The following is a 13,583-nucleotide window of genomic DNA, read 5'->3' as shown; positions in this document are numbered from 1 at the left end:
CAAATTGCTAATGGTCATTATATAGCGACATTGAGACAGTTTCTTATAGCGATGTTTTACAGAGAGTTTTTTTTCCCATACCAATCTTAAAAGATAGTTTTTCCCAATGACGAATTTGTTTTCATTTTCATACATGTTTTTTTCATCAAGCCTTTGAAGCTCATATATTCATGTCCAAGTTTGAGATGAAAAAAATTAATGAAGAGCATTTACATCAATAGCTTCATCCTGAGCCAAGTCTAACGTGCCAAACAAGTCTATCTCTAACTTGGATCAGAACGATCCGAATGAAAAAACACCTATATTGAAGATGGGTGCCAAATGCCATCAATTATATATATGAAATTATGCTTAAATACATGTATCAAGAAAATGAAAGCTTCGATTAATTAAATCATTAGTATGCACCTGCTCACAGTGCTTGGGAAGAACAAAAGTATCACTTTCAATGGTCCAAAGGTTGGTGGAGTCTATTGCAAAGAAACCACTACTATCTTTTCTCACTGTTGCATGGGGACTATTGTAAATAGTTCTAAACCATTTTACATCAAGAATGAAAATACTAAATCATCTGAAATCAATTTCATAGATTTCGTGTATGGTTCCATAATAATCCAACTGTGAGGAGAGAAGATTGGTATCGGAAGCACTTGCTCAGCTATCTTGTGTGAAGTTAGCCATGACTCCACAATCATACGTGACTGTCTTTGAATTGATGCATTCCACGTGAAAATGTTGTCCATATGACCATAATGCACTGTACTTTTTGTACTGTAAAAGAGCATCACTAAAACAATGAAGATGCATCTATTTTATAGCGTATATTGTCACAAATAATTACTTAATTATGTCAAGAGGTAAGAAACTTACATGCATCATACATCTATATGATAACTCTCGCTCGCACTCGTTTATTGTCTCTCCATTGCGTTCGGCTTTATGTAGAGGAATTTGTAGCCAATTAAGTGACATGTGAATGGGGAGAAGCACAAGATCCCATGGATTTGGTTGCGATTGGCTGTACATTACTCTAAATCTCATCCTTGCATTTATTTTTTTTGCTTTGGCTACTTCATATCTCTCAATCCACTTCTGCATCTCCTTGCTATCGAGGATACAAAACTTATTGAATTTCTCCATTCGCTCTTCGCTCATCTTTCTTTCAATCCCTTTTCCTTTGGGAACCTCACCAACAGTGCGATCATCATCCTTGTTATGCTCGAGGGAAAGTGCTTCTCAAGCAAGCATATGGCTTCGATGGATTTCACCCTAGCCTTCTCGATGCTCGATATGGATATCTCTTTTTGAGATATCCACCTATTTCACATGCCCATGTAAGATATATTCATAATTAGTCTCCAGATTATTCAGCCTAAATTGAAGAAGATGCAAACAATGCGAATTGATAGTAAGCATACCTCACAATACCACTGATCTTGAATATAGCATTTCTAACGTCCTCTTGTAAGCACCTTTTTATTGTAATTGGCAGGATGAACTATAAAAGCAACAAAGAAGTCATGTCAACAATACAACATAATCATAATTACACTAACGCATCACGATTATCAGTACACTAATCCTACAGCTTAGAATACCTATAAGACCTTGTGCCAATCATGGGACTTGATCCCACTAACCTTGATGTCCTTTAAAAATGCTCCTTTCAAGCAATGCATGTACCCTATGGGTGTTTGAAAAGAGGTAATGTCTGCCTTGACTGCTGCCTCCTCTCTCGTAGAGAGGATCTATGTTGCTTTTGGGAGGATAACTTTTCTTGAAGCATGCACTTGGGGCACAAATGAGACATCCTATTCATAGCATGCAAGTCTTCTCACACTCCTCTCGAGTCTTTGGAACCAACCAAGTGTGCCCAAATAGTAGCCCCCACATTCTTGAAGATATGCATGGGATCCAAGAGATGATTGATTTGTAACTGACCCCAATAAGGAAGCTCGTGAAAGATCAATAACCTCTTCATACCACGAGGAGGTTCCTCTCCATTCGCCCTTCAAATATAGTGGTGGTGGATCAAGCTAACCTCCACGTGCGAGAAGGTCTAGCGGGAGGTATCGAGCATGACCTTCATAAACATTTTTCTTCATATCTTTGGAATATTATGGAAGCGATTTCAAACCCGGTCCACAAATAGGACAAGCATGGTACCCACTTGTAACAAGTCTTGAACGTGTGTATGAATGTGTTAGTATAAGACATTTGTGCAAAAGGGAGTCATAAAACCATAATCCTTATGCCCTAGCGACCGCAGCCACCAAGGAATAAGGAGGAGGGAAAATAAGGGAGGGGTAGTGACCCCTCCCATCCCATCGCCTCTCTTCCAAGGTCCATCCCCTCTCCTTTTTTAATGAAGATTCGAAAGGAGCGACGGAAGTTTAGAGAAAGATTAAGAGGCTGGAATTAAAGGGCGGGAATAAGATGTAAGTTTGGAGAGATTAAGGGGTGGGAAGAAAGGGATTAAGGTGGCGGTAGTGGAGATTAAGTGGTGGGAAGAAAGGGGAGGAGAGAGTAAAATCTCTACCTATTAGGATCGTCGATGTCGATGACGATGAATTAGGGGATCAAGGAGGATCAAAGCACCATAAAAGAGACATAGGGTAGAAAACACTCAATCTATTGCAATGTATGTAATCAACATTACATGATAGGCTTCTTATATATAGAGAGCCTTTAGAATAGTCAAACCATGTGGGATCCTCTCATCCACATCTCTCCTTATGGATATTCTCAATCCACATCTCCACTTCATGTAGTCCACATCCTAGGATGGCTACTTTGATTCTTTCGTATACCATACCTTAGCCTCTAATTATGTGCTCATAGCACCACAACTCTCAACACCTCCCCTTGGTGCCATTATCCTTTGGCTACTGCAAGGTGGTCAGATGTGAGTTACAAGATCAAATCCTCCCTTGGGTGCTTACATGGCTACTCTCAAGTGGTCAAGTTTGATTTACAAAATATAGGCAAGGTTGGCAAATATTTTATTCTCAATACCTTCCATTGATGTCGCCTTTTGGCTCATGCTTGATGATGATGCTATGTAGTTGACCTGCTGTTTCTTCAATCTACAATCTTCTTCCTTGTGTCCGAGCTTCTTGGAATGGTGACACTTTGGTTTGTTCTTCAGTCTGCAGTCACTTTGATAGGGACCCATCCTTCTTCAATGGTAGCACTTCATTGATGTTTTACTAAATAGTGCTTGTTCTTCATTATAGCTATTGCGTGTTGATGTAGATATCGATGTTGACGATTTCAACTCTCTTTCTTTTTCAAGATGAGAGGATACACATTCCTCAAACTTTGGATCTGGAAAATTCTTCAAAGTGGTTGTCAGTGGGTTGTGCTCTGTAGGCATGCTTTTAAGGAGAATTGTGAGTGCATCATTTTCCCCTACTTTTGCATTTATGCCTTCTAGTTGGGTCATAATGCTTTTTATTTTGTTGACAAATTGTGCTATGGATTCATTGAAGCCCATGTGCATACCATAGAATTCAATCTTAAGATGGACTTCTTGGTTTTTAGCTTTTGCACCAAACAATGTGTTCAACTCATCCCATGCATCCTTGGCATGATCCTTGGAGTCTATATGATGAATTATGTTTGGACCCAGTGCTTCATCTTTTTCCTTCTAGGCATCAATTTGTGTAGTGGGTATGTCTTCTTTTACAATCTTCCAAAAGCTTTTGATGCATCAAGAGATACCTCATTTGTGTAGACCAAGTGTGAAATCCTTTTCCAGTGAACTTCTCAATAGTTGGGGTGCGTATTGCCATTGAGAAAAGATCTTACCTGGTGAAGATACTCTCAAACTTGGTAGTTTTTAATTGCATATAAAAAATCTAAGTTGACAAGTGCGTAGATTGGAAGTTACAGCTATCATTGTAGCCACAATTTGTTGATGGTTATGAAGCTCATGAGACTTTGGAGATAGTGAGTCATAGCTGGAGCGTGAAGCACTAGCCATGCAGGAGGTTATGTGCTGGATGGAGCGGCACTGGAACTAGAGCATTGAAGAATGTTATGTAGAGAACAGGTCATTGCAGGAGAGCTGGTTGATAGCAATTGGTGAACCTTGGCATAGGTGGGTCTGATGGCTAAAGCAAGGGTCGACTACTTACAGTACTCCTTTTTCTTCTAGGTGCCTGAGCCCCAATGGACAACTGATATGGTCATTTGGCAAGGATGTGCCGGCTGGCCTTAGAGGTCACAGTGAAGGAACCTTAGAGGTCATAGTGAAGGCACATCTAGCTAAGTCTCTAGTATGGAGTCGAGCTTTGCTACTTGAAGCTATGGTCGAGCCGGTTGTTGAAGTTCATCTACTACTACAAGTTGCCTGGGCACTGAGTCGATGAAGCCTTGTGTGGCTGGTAGCTGACTGTAGATGGAGGTCTAGCCTTAGTCTTGGAGTTATAGGTTGCAAGTCCTATCGAACCAAAAGTACCTTCAACCCTCAATATCTCTTAAGGAACCTCAGAGATCCTCCATAGATCAAAGAGATGAGAACTCTTTCACATTGAGTCAATGAAACCAAATGAGGATTCTCTCTCACTCTCTCTCGGAAAGTAGAGGTGTCTCAGAAATCTCATTCACACAATCTCTCAACAAAATAACGTGAAGAATGAATCTAAATTTCTCGCTCTCTCATGAATGGAAATGGATGGAAATTTCTGAAACAAACGGAAGTTTTTTTTGTTTTTTCAACACAATCTATGGAAGTGAACTCTCACAAGAATGCCCAAGAAGCTCTCAATCTCTCAATCACTATCACACTCTCACAAAGATGGTGCCTCAGTGGAAGGCAGAACCATGTTTTGATACCATGACAAATTGAGGGATCAAGGAGGATCAAAGCACCACAAGAGAGACATAGGGTAGCAAGCACTCAATCTATTGCAATGTGTGTAATCAAAAATACATGATAGGCTTATTATATAGAGAGAGCCTTTAGAATAGTAAAACCATGTGGGATCCTCTCATCCACATCTCTCCATACTTCACGTGGTCGCAGCAATAGCCAACCCATACTTCACATGCTCCTCTAAAAGCATATTCCAAGAAGGCAGTGGAGAACTGATGCCCAAGTCCTCTCTTGCTGAAAAGTCTAGAAAAACATAATCTGCCATGCATTTAGCAATCAATACCTTCTTATACTCTCGTGTAGGGTCACACGCTAGCAAAAGGAAGTCATGTATCTTTGCATACCTGTCATTTGTTTTCCTAGGTAAAGTCCTAACCCATTAGAATACAATCTCCTACGGAGCATGCATACAGGGCTGACCCCCAACAAATGGTCTCGCAAGGGTGGCAAGCAAAAGACAAATGGTGTAATGGCATTCTTATCTCCTTTAAAGCCAAAACAAAATTTCAACAGAGTATTCAAAACATCCATTTAAAATTCATTGAAGCAAGTGCATATCAATTGATTAAAAAAAAAGTTTTTTGTCATCATTGCCCTCTCCAAAACCAAGATCTAATTCCCTGTGTGGTAGTGATGGTGTGCACTCCACATCCACCACTACCAAAAAGGAGACAACAAAGTTATCATTAAGGCCTCAACCATTATTTTTCTAACGTTGCTCTTCTTGTCATTCTGTTGTAACACGAAACAAAAACAAACCCTCTTTAAGATCTTTCTTTTCCTAAATTGTTTGCATCCTTGACCTCTCAGTAGTATCTCTACCCATAGGGGAGTCCATGTTCTTGTGGTGGTTGAATTCCTAATATAAATATCGAGCTCCCACAAGAGGGCATTACCACGAGAGAAATCTAACCACCATGGTCAATTTTCCAATTCCCACTATGAAGGGTCATGCATGGTGGTAGGATACATAGAAGTGGTAGGGTTGGAAATCTCCATCAAACCCCTACAATGGCAAGGGAGATCATCTATCTTTCCCTTAGACTTCAAACGGGTGAGATATCTAGAGAAATCACAAGAAAAAGGAGTATATAAGCCCACGAACAAGATATTAATACGGAAACACCAAAGGAGAATATCAATTTGAGTAAAAGAGGTATGTACCTATAGACTACTCTATGAGCTACTTGATCGATCTCTATTTTTTTGGCAGCAAGATTGTCAATCTTCCCAACACCTCTCAAGTCACTAAACTCCATTATCTTAAGAAATGTGAACATATGACTTTAATATGGTTGAGTAGAATGGATAGGTGTGAAGAGATAGGCACTGTGATAAGAGGCCATGAATTGAATACATGGATGCACCTCAAAGAAAGGGCAAAGCTGCTGGACATATCAGAAAAAACTTCCTTTACTTGGACAAATAACCAGGTAGGACACCTCCACAAAAAAGGATGTTTGGATAAAGCATATTGCTCCAAGAAAATACTTGAGGAGATGCTTTGTGTTAAGAGCAGAGTGCTGGGTACCCTCCCCTTCTCGAATCACAAACTCATTTCCATAGTCCTGGAAAAGGAAGAAAGTATCATTGGCCACTCTTTGCAGAGATGATCATTACCTGCAATCAGTGGAAGTCCATCCACCTTCTTTGTCCTTGCATCTCAGAGAGAGTGATATACTTGGCATGACCAAACCGTTCATGCCATAATCTAGATCTGCCACGGTCCCTGTGCACCAATAGAGCATTGAGCCGATATAGCCCATGCTCCTCGACACCTTGAGCCACTACCCGTACCTTTGCCTTGGATGTGACTGTAACATGCAACAGTAATCTGATCGTGTAATTCATAGCAAGACCTTCTTTAAACCTTTAGCGAGGAATGAGCATTGTTTACCATAAAGATGAAAGGAGATGAGGGTAGAGAGAGAGTAGAGTCAACAACCAATTGGGTCCCTGTACCCAATGAACAATGTTTGAATCTTATGCATATCCTCACTAGCAAGAAACATATTCTCAGATTCATTGGCATAATGACTGTGACTTAAATGTCCACAGCGATGACTTTCTCTTCCAAAAGAGTTCCCTCGATTGTTGCTAGATTGACCGCCTTGGTCATAGTGCTTCTTGCAGGGAAATATCTTTCATAGTGTCCAAACTTAAGGCAGTAGTTGCACTAAAGGTTCATTAGGAAAAAAGAAAACTCATTTTGGGGCCTTTTAGCCTGGAAGGAAAATAGTCGTCCACCAATCAAAGGAAGGCCAACGTAACGTTGAAAAAATACAAAAAAAGAAGAAAAAAGAAATCTTGTCAAGTTTGCATTCAATGAGGATACTTGAGCTACTTTATTATGTCTAACGCATTGGTGTGTACAAAGCGGGCCAAAACCCCTGGAACGACATTTGAAACACTGAAAACGGGCACCCAGAGGCTCGAAAAAGGCCAAAAAGGCCCTGCAAAAAAAGTGTACTAAAGAAAGCAATTTGACAGGTTGGTGGGGCCAACCTGTCAAATCGCTTTCTTCAATATACTTTTTTTGGGAGGCCTTTTTGCCTTTTTTGGGCCTCCGGGTGCCCATTTTCAACGTTTCAAATGTCATTCTGAGGGTTTTGGTCTGCTCCAGACGCACCGCTGATGTCAAAAGTATCGAATTTTGCACCCTATGTTAGTGAAGTTTTGTCGTATTTTATTGTTTTAGAGGAAAGAAAAATGAAGAAATTGTGAATTTCTCTTGCCACCTCATCCTACTTTCCCCATTATTTAACTTGCATTCTTAGACTATCTACACCCTCCCACATGGGCCTATCCTACATGGAGGAAACAATTCAATATAATATCCATCTCCACCTATTTTATATTACTTCTCCCATGGTCCTTGGGCCATGTATCACTAAATGGAAGCACGCCTAGGTGGAGGGGTGGCACATGGAGGAACCATGCCACCTTAGCATTTTATAATATTACTACAATGGATTATGTACAACACACCTTATGGATCCTCTTATGTACGTGGAAGGGTGGCACATGGTCATGCCCTGCAACCTCAACCCTGGGCCCTATGCACACCATATTTTATTATACTATTGCTACACATACAAGCACTGTTATGGATAAAATTGTCTAAGGAAAAAGGCATTAATATGTATGTGTGTTTGTATATGTGGCAATAGTATAATAAAATATGGTGTGCATAGGGCCCAAGGTTGAGGTGGTAGGGCATGACCATGTGCCACCCTTCCATGTAAGAGGACCCATAAGGTGTGTTGTACATAATCCATGATAGTAATATTATAAAATGCAAGGTGGCATGGCTCCTCCATGTGCCACCCCTCCACCTAGGATGCATTAAGTGAGATATGGCTCAAAGTCCATGGGAGAAGCAATATAAAATGGGTGGAGATGGCTATTATATTGAGTTATTCCCTCCATATGGGATAGGCCCATGTGGGGGAGGTATAGAAGGACCAAGAGAGCTAGTTAAATAATAGGGAAAGTAGGATGAGGTGGCAAGATTCCTTGTGCCAACCCTCCACTTGTCCTCCTAGAGGTTTGAACCTACTATAAAATTGGAAAGAGACCAAGGGAGTATCATAGACTTGAGATATGGGGCTTGATTTATGTGGAAAATGGAGGCAAAGGGTTGTCGCACACAATTGAGAGTGCATACCCACCTAGCCCACATGGGAGACTTTTCCACACACACCATGCATGTGGGAGGATACATTAATGTGGAGAGACCCCCTCTTTTGGCTATAAAAGGAAGGGGCTTTTCCTTGATGGGACACGCTCATTCTTGTAAAGCCACCTAGCTAGTATTTTGATGTTTCCCTCTCATCCCTTCTTTCCAATAAAGTATGGATCACTTCCCTTGATGTCTACATATCAACATTCCTCTTCCTATCATGTACATGCTTCTCTTCCCCCTCTCCCTTTCCCCTTGTGTCATAGCCTCCCTTTTCCTTCCCTCCACTTCTAATTCCTTGCTCACCCCTATGACATCCCTTCGCCCTCGTGATCTCCTTTTCTCTATGGCCTTTGAGCGTAGCCATACTTAGTCTCTAGCCTCTGATCTCGATAACTTTTCCGGCTAAAAGTTTTGGTGTGGCTGCTAGGATACGAATCTCCACGGCTGGTGGCGAATCTTCTATTCGTATGGGTTACATCAACAAAACTATACCATATGTGCTCTTTCTAAGCTACTGCGTGTGCATTCGATTCGTGCGTCTCCTGCGCGACAGTTCTCTGGACTGTTGCGACTTCTGGTTGCGGACAGTTTTCTGCGCTCACCTGCGTGACAGTTCTCTGGACTGCTGCGACTTCTGGTTGCAGACAGTTTTCTGCACGACAGTTCTCTGGTCGTGGACTGCTGTTCTGTTTACTGCTCTGGTCGTGAACTATTATGTTTTCTGAGCCCCTGCAAAAGAGTAACAGCAGATCCCGCGCCCCCCCTATCTCTTCTCTTCTTCTTCTTCTTCTTCTTCTTCTTCTTGTCCTTCTCTTTCTCTTTCTCTTCTCCTTCTCCTCTCCTCTCCTCTCTTTTTATTAAAGAGTAGGATTGGAACCCAAGACCTCCCCCTTCACAAAAGAAAGTCTTACCATTGGGCCAACAAGTTGGAAGTGGTAAAAATGTAATGATTTTTTTTCATATATTGAAATTGCGGGAGCTGTAACTCTCTAACCATAAGGAGTTTGCTCTTGTTGTAAAAAGCAAAAATATTTCATTTTATGTGCTCTATCCACTTCTCTTGCTAGATCGCCAATTCAGAACTTCTCCAAGCTCACTTCACGAACGCACGCCTCACGAGAAGGGTGGACATTTATGTCACTTCTCGACGCATTTAAGGAATTGGTGCCTATTCCTCCGCACCTTACAGCTACCAATGCATGAGATGTCTTCCTTGATCTTCATGTCGACCTTCAACGGCTGATTGTCCAGTGCATTATTGATGGTGATGACGGGTGGAATGACACACCATGGATGATTCATGGTGACGAACTACTGATACGCTGGGAGGATTTTGACTTTACTTCTACTCATTGTGCGGTGATCGAACTACTTGCTGCTTCAGAGGTAATCAAAACGGTTTCCTTCTTTGAAGGGTGGGATGCTCCCCAAGCTTGGGGGGAGATTTGGCGCATCTGCTTGTTGATTCCTGTGGAAAAGCTCGTCCTGAATGGTTTATTCACAATCTCATTACAAAGGTTTCTAGGCCTTGGCTATGGTTGGTAATGTTTCGACCAAGGAATCCATTCGTACCTAATCAGCCTTTTGTGCCTCATTTCGAGCTTCAAATTGTAATTCTTTTTGGGCTTAAGATAAACTATCAACAAAGAATTGCAAGTTTATTTGGTGCTGAACGTTTGGCTCAAGTGTTGAATTCTCCCCACCCTCTCCTCCTACCTATCTTGGACTACCGAGAAACTTGGGATGTCTGAATTCTCATCTTGGTGTGATGACATCTTGGATTCTTCAATTTGATGGAGCTTACAAACCTTCGACCAAGGCGGCTGGCATGGGTGTGAAGCTCACTTCACCGGGTGGTGAGGAGTTTTGTTACAGCAAGTCTTCGCCCGCAAGTACTTGCAATCAAGATGAGTACTCGGTGCTCATTTTTGGGCTACAAAAGGCACAAGAACATCATGCCAAGCAATTGAAGGTGCAAGGAGATTCTCAACTAGTGTGTGAACAAGTTAGTGGAAGGTGGAAGGTGCGGAGCAAAGGCTTGGTTCCACGACATCAACAAGCCTTGGAACTTTGCAACCAATTTGAAGAGGTAAAAATTCAGCATATCCCTCGAGCTCGAAATCTTGTTGCTGATTTCTTGGCACGTGAAGCTTGTATTTCAATCACGCATGACGCGAGTGGAAGCGCCACCCCAACCAAGCCGCAAGCCACGAAGGAGGGTGATCATTTGTAAGGAATGCAAAGGTTGTGGTCATCATGAAACTAAGTGTTGGGCCTACTTGATACGAGTTCACGGCAGACCATCAGGAGGGTTCTCAAGGACATTGCTCAAAAGAAGGATGCCAGACCGCACACCCCTTGAAGAAATAGAATGGCGACTACAAGAACTAGAAGAAGCTGAAGGTGATGTGCAAGCTCTCCAACTGTTGACATTTGTCATGGCATTCTTGTTTGCCTTGATGAACAACCTCATGCGACGCCGCACCTCTAACCCTCGTGTGTAATGATCAAAGTGATATCATGAGGATTGGTCCTTTTAAGATTGTCTATGTGCTATTCTATGCTGAAGATTCTTCTTGTGTAATATTTCACACTACTCCAGTCACACCCTACCCTGCCTATGTGTGCTTTTTGGATGTATGTTCACCCGATTTTCAGTTCAAGCTTCCTCTTACTATTGTTCGTCCATAGATAAGCCACTCTTTTTCCATCTTCCAAGCATGGCTGACATTCCCGTGTTTTGTGGACGGGTAGAAGAAAATCCAAATGAGTATCTTGTGGCTTTCAAGCGCCGTTGTGTTTCTCTCAACTTTCTTACCGAAGACAGATGGCTATTGGTTCTCCCCACATTTCTAGAAGGTTTGGCTCAAGTGTGGTATGAGAAGCAAACCGAAGATGTTCGCCAAAGCTGGCCAAGGTTGACAGTAGCAATGATTGAGTATTTCGGCAAAGAAGAGGAGCCAGAGAATGTGTACCTGCAGGTGGCAAATTTGAAGCAGTCAGAAGGTGAGACGGCGCGTCGATATGTGGATCGAGCGGCCGTGCTCCTGGACCGTTTGATTGCCACACAGGAGGACAATGCCGGGTTTCGAGCTGGAATGACTCAGCATGTGCTGGGCTACCTTGTAGCAGGAGCGAGTGATGAATTCCATCTCAAGCTTAAATGGGAGAATCCGGAAACTATGGTGCTAGCACATGAGATTGCTCAAAAGTTTGACAAAGTTCAGTCTGACCCTGCTTCAAAGAAGACGATTGTCCCTCCGCATCCCCCTCCATTCCTGCAACAACAACCTGGGGGGTCTAACTCAGGGGCATACCCCCACCCCTCATCAGGGATGTATCCACTGCCTCCACCTCAAATGTATGGTCCTCCCTTAGATGCTTACCCTCAACAAGGTGGATATCCTCATCCTCCGCCTCGAAGATTTCCCCAGCCTCGCCCACGAGCTCCCCTCCTCTCTACTCCTGTGGCCCCTCCAACTAAAGAGGCCCCCCCTGCAACAGAACTTGGAGTCAATGACCTAGCCAAGGCCCTAAATGATCTTCGGCTTGAGATGGTGGGCATCAGAAATCAAGCCAACTGCCCTCCAAGAGATCGTGCTAATGTTATATGCTACGAGTGCCACCAGAAGGGTCATTATCGCACAGAATGCCCCAATATTCCAAGGGTGAATCTTCTAAGTGAGTCCGGCACTGAGGATTCTGATGTGGAGATCCTTGATCTCGGGAAAAGAACTCGTGCTACCTCGGACCCCTCTCCAAACCATGGACCGGGCTGCCCCAAGAAGAAGGTGTCCTTCTCAGAGCCCTCAGATGCTGAGATGGCAGACCCACCAACAGAAAAGAGTAAAAGATCTCGCAGGAGTAAGTAGTCACCCTCGGATTTTCCCATCGGCTCAGGGCAAGAGGACTATTCGGTTGTTCAAGACCTTGCTCATCGGTCTTTGAGCATCACACTCCCTCAACTAATAGCATTAAGTCCTAAGGTGAGACGTGAGCTGTAGCAAGGTCTCTCAATAAGGAAGAGCAAGAAAAAGGGAAAGGTACGAGAGGTATCTTCTATCTCTGAAGAAATTGATCGGCACCCACACACAGTAGATGTCATCATAGATAATTGCCATGTCAAAAATGTGTGTGTTGATGGGGGAGCTGCATGTAATATCATGGTGCCCCGCATCATGAAGAAATTGAATTTGAAATGTACAAGGCGTTCCTCCACTCGAATCAAGGTAGCAGATGGTCGACGACTCTCCACCATGGGAGTCATTGAGGATTTGCCCATCACTGTCAATGGGTTGACCACCACTGTCAATTTCTATGTAGTGGACATTGAAGATACAGGCAGAAGTTACCTAGCCATACTCGGGAGACCATGGTTGAGAAAGAGTGATGCAGTCAGCTATTGGAAGACAGGACACATGTCTTTTGGTGCTTCAAAGAAGAAGATCCCAGTGCAACCTGGTGCCATGGAACCGGAAGAAGAAGAGGAGCATGACAGTGATACTCTCTCATCCTCAGTGTCTGAGTCCATGGAAGAATCAGACGGGGGGGAGGAATTCTCAGAGGAGGAAGTTTACATGATGGGGGTGTCTCCGATCCTACCACCTGTAGAAAAGATAACAGCTAGTCCTCAACAGCTCGAATCAATGCTTTCTCCAGACCTCACTCCAGGTGAGAAAGATGAGTTTCTTGAAATGTTCAAAGATTTCCCTGACCTCTTTGCAACTAGCTACCACCACCTTCGCCATGTGACTGCCATAGAGCACAAGATAGAGCTGAAGCCTGATGCCAAGCCTGTGGCTCAGAAGTATCGGAGATTAGGGCCCCTGCAGACTGATGCTTTGCGCTCAGAGTTACAGAAGCTTGTAGAGGCTGAGTTTATTGTTCCGGTTCACAATACTCAATGGGTTTCACTAGTGGTAGTCATCCCAAAGAAAAACAACAAGTGGCGGGTCTGCATCGACTATAAGAAACTCAATGCTGCCACCAAGAGGGATCATCATCCTCTACCCTTTCAAG

The sequence above is a fragment of the Dipteris shenzhenensis genome, chromosome 27 (genome assembly GCF_047967505.1).
Source record: "Dipteris shenzhenensis isolate YYH24624 ecotype China chromosome 27, Dip_SZ_1.0, whole genome shotgun sequence".
Lineage (NCBI taxonomy): Eukaryota > Viridiplantae > Streptophyta > Polypodiopsida > Gleicheniales > Dipteridaceae > Dipteris > Dipteris shenzhenensis.
The sequence above is the reverse complement of the archived record's forward strand: the minus strand, read 5'-3'. Positions refer to the sequence as shown.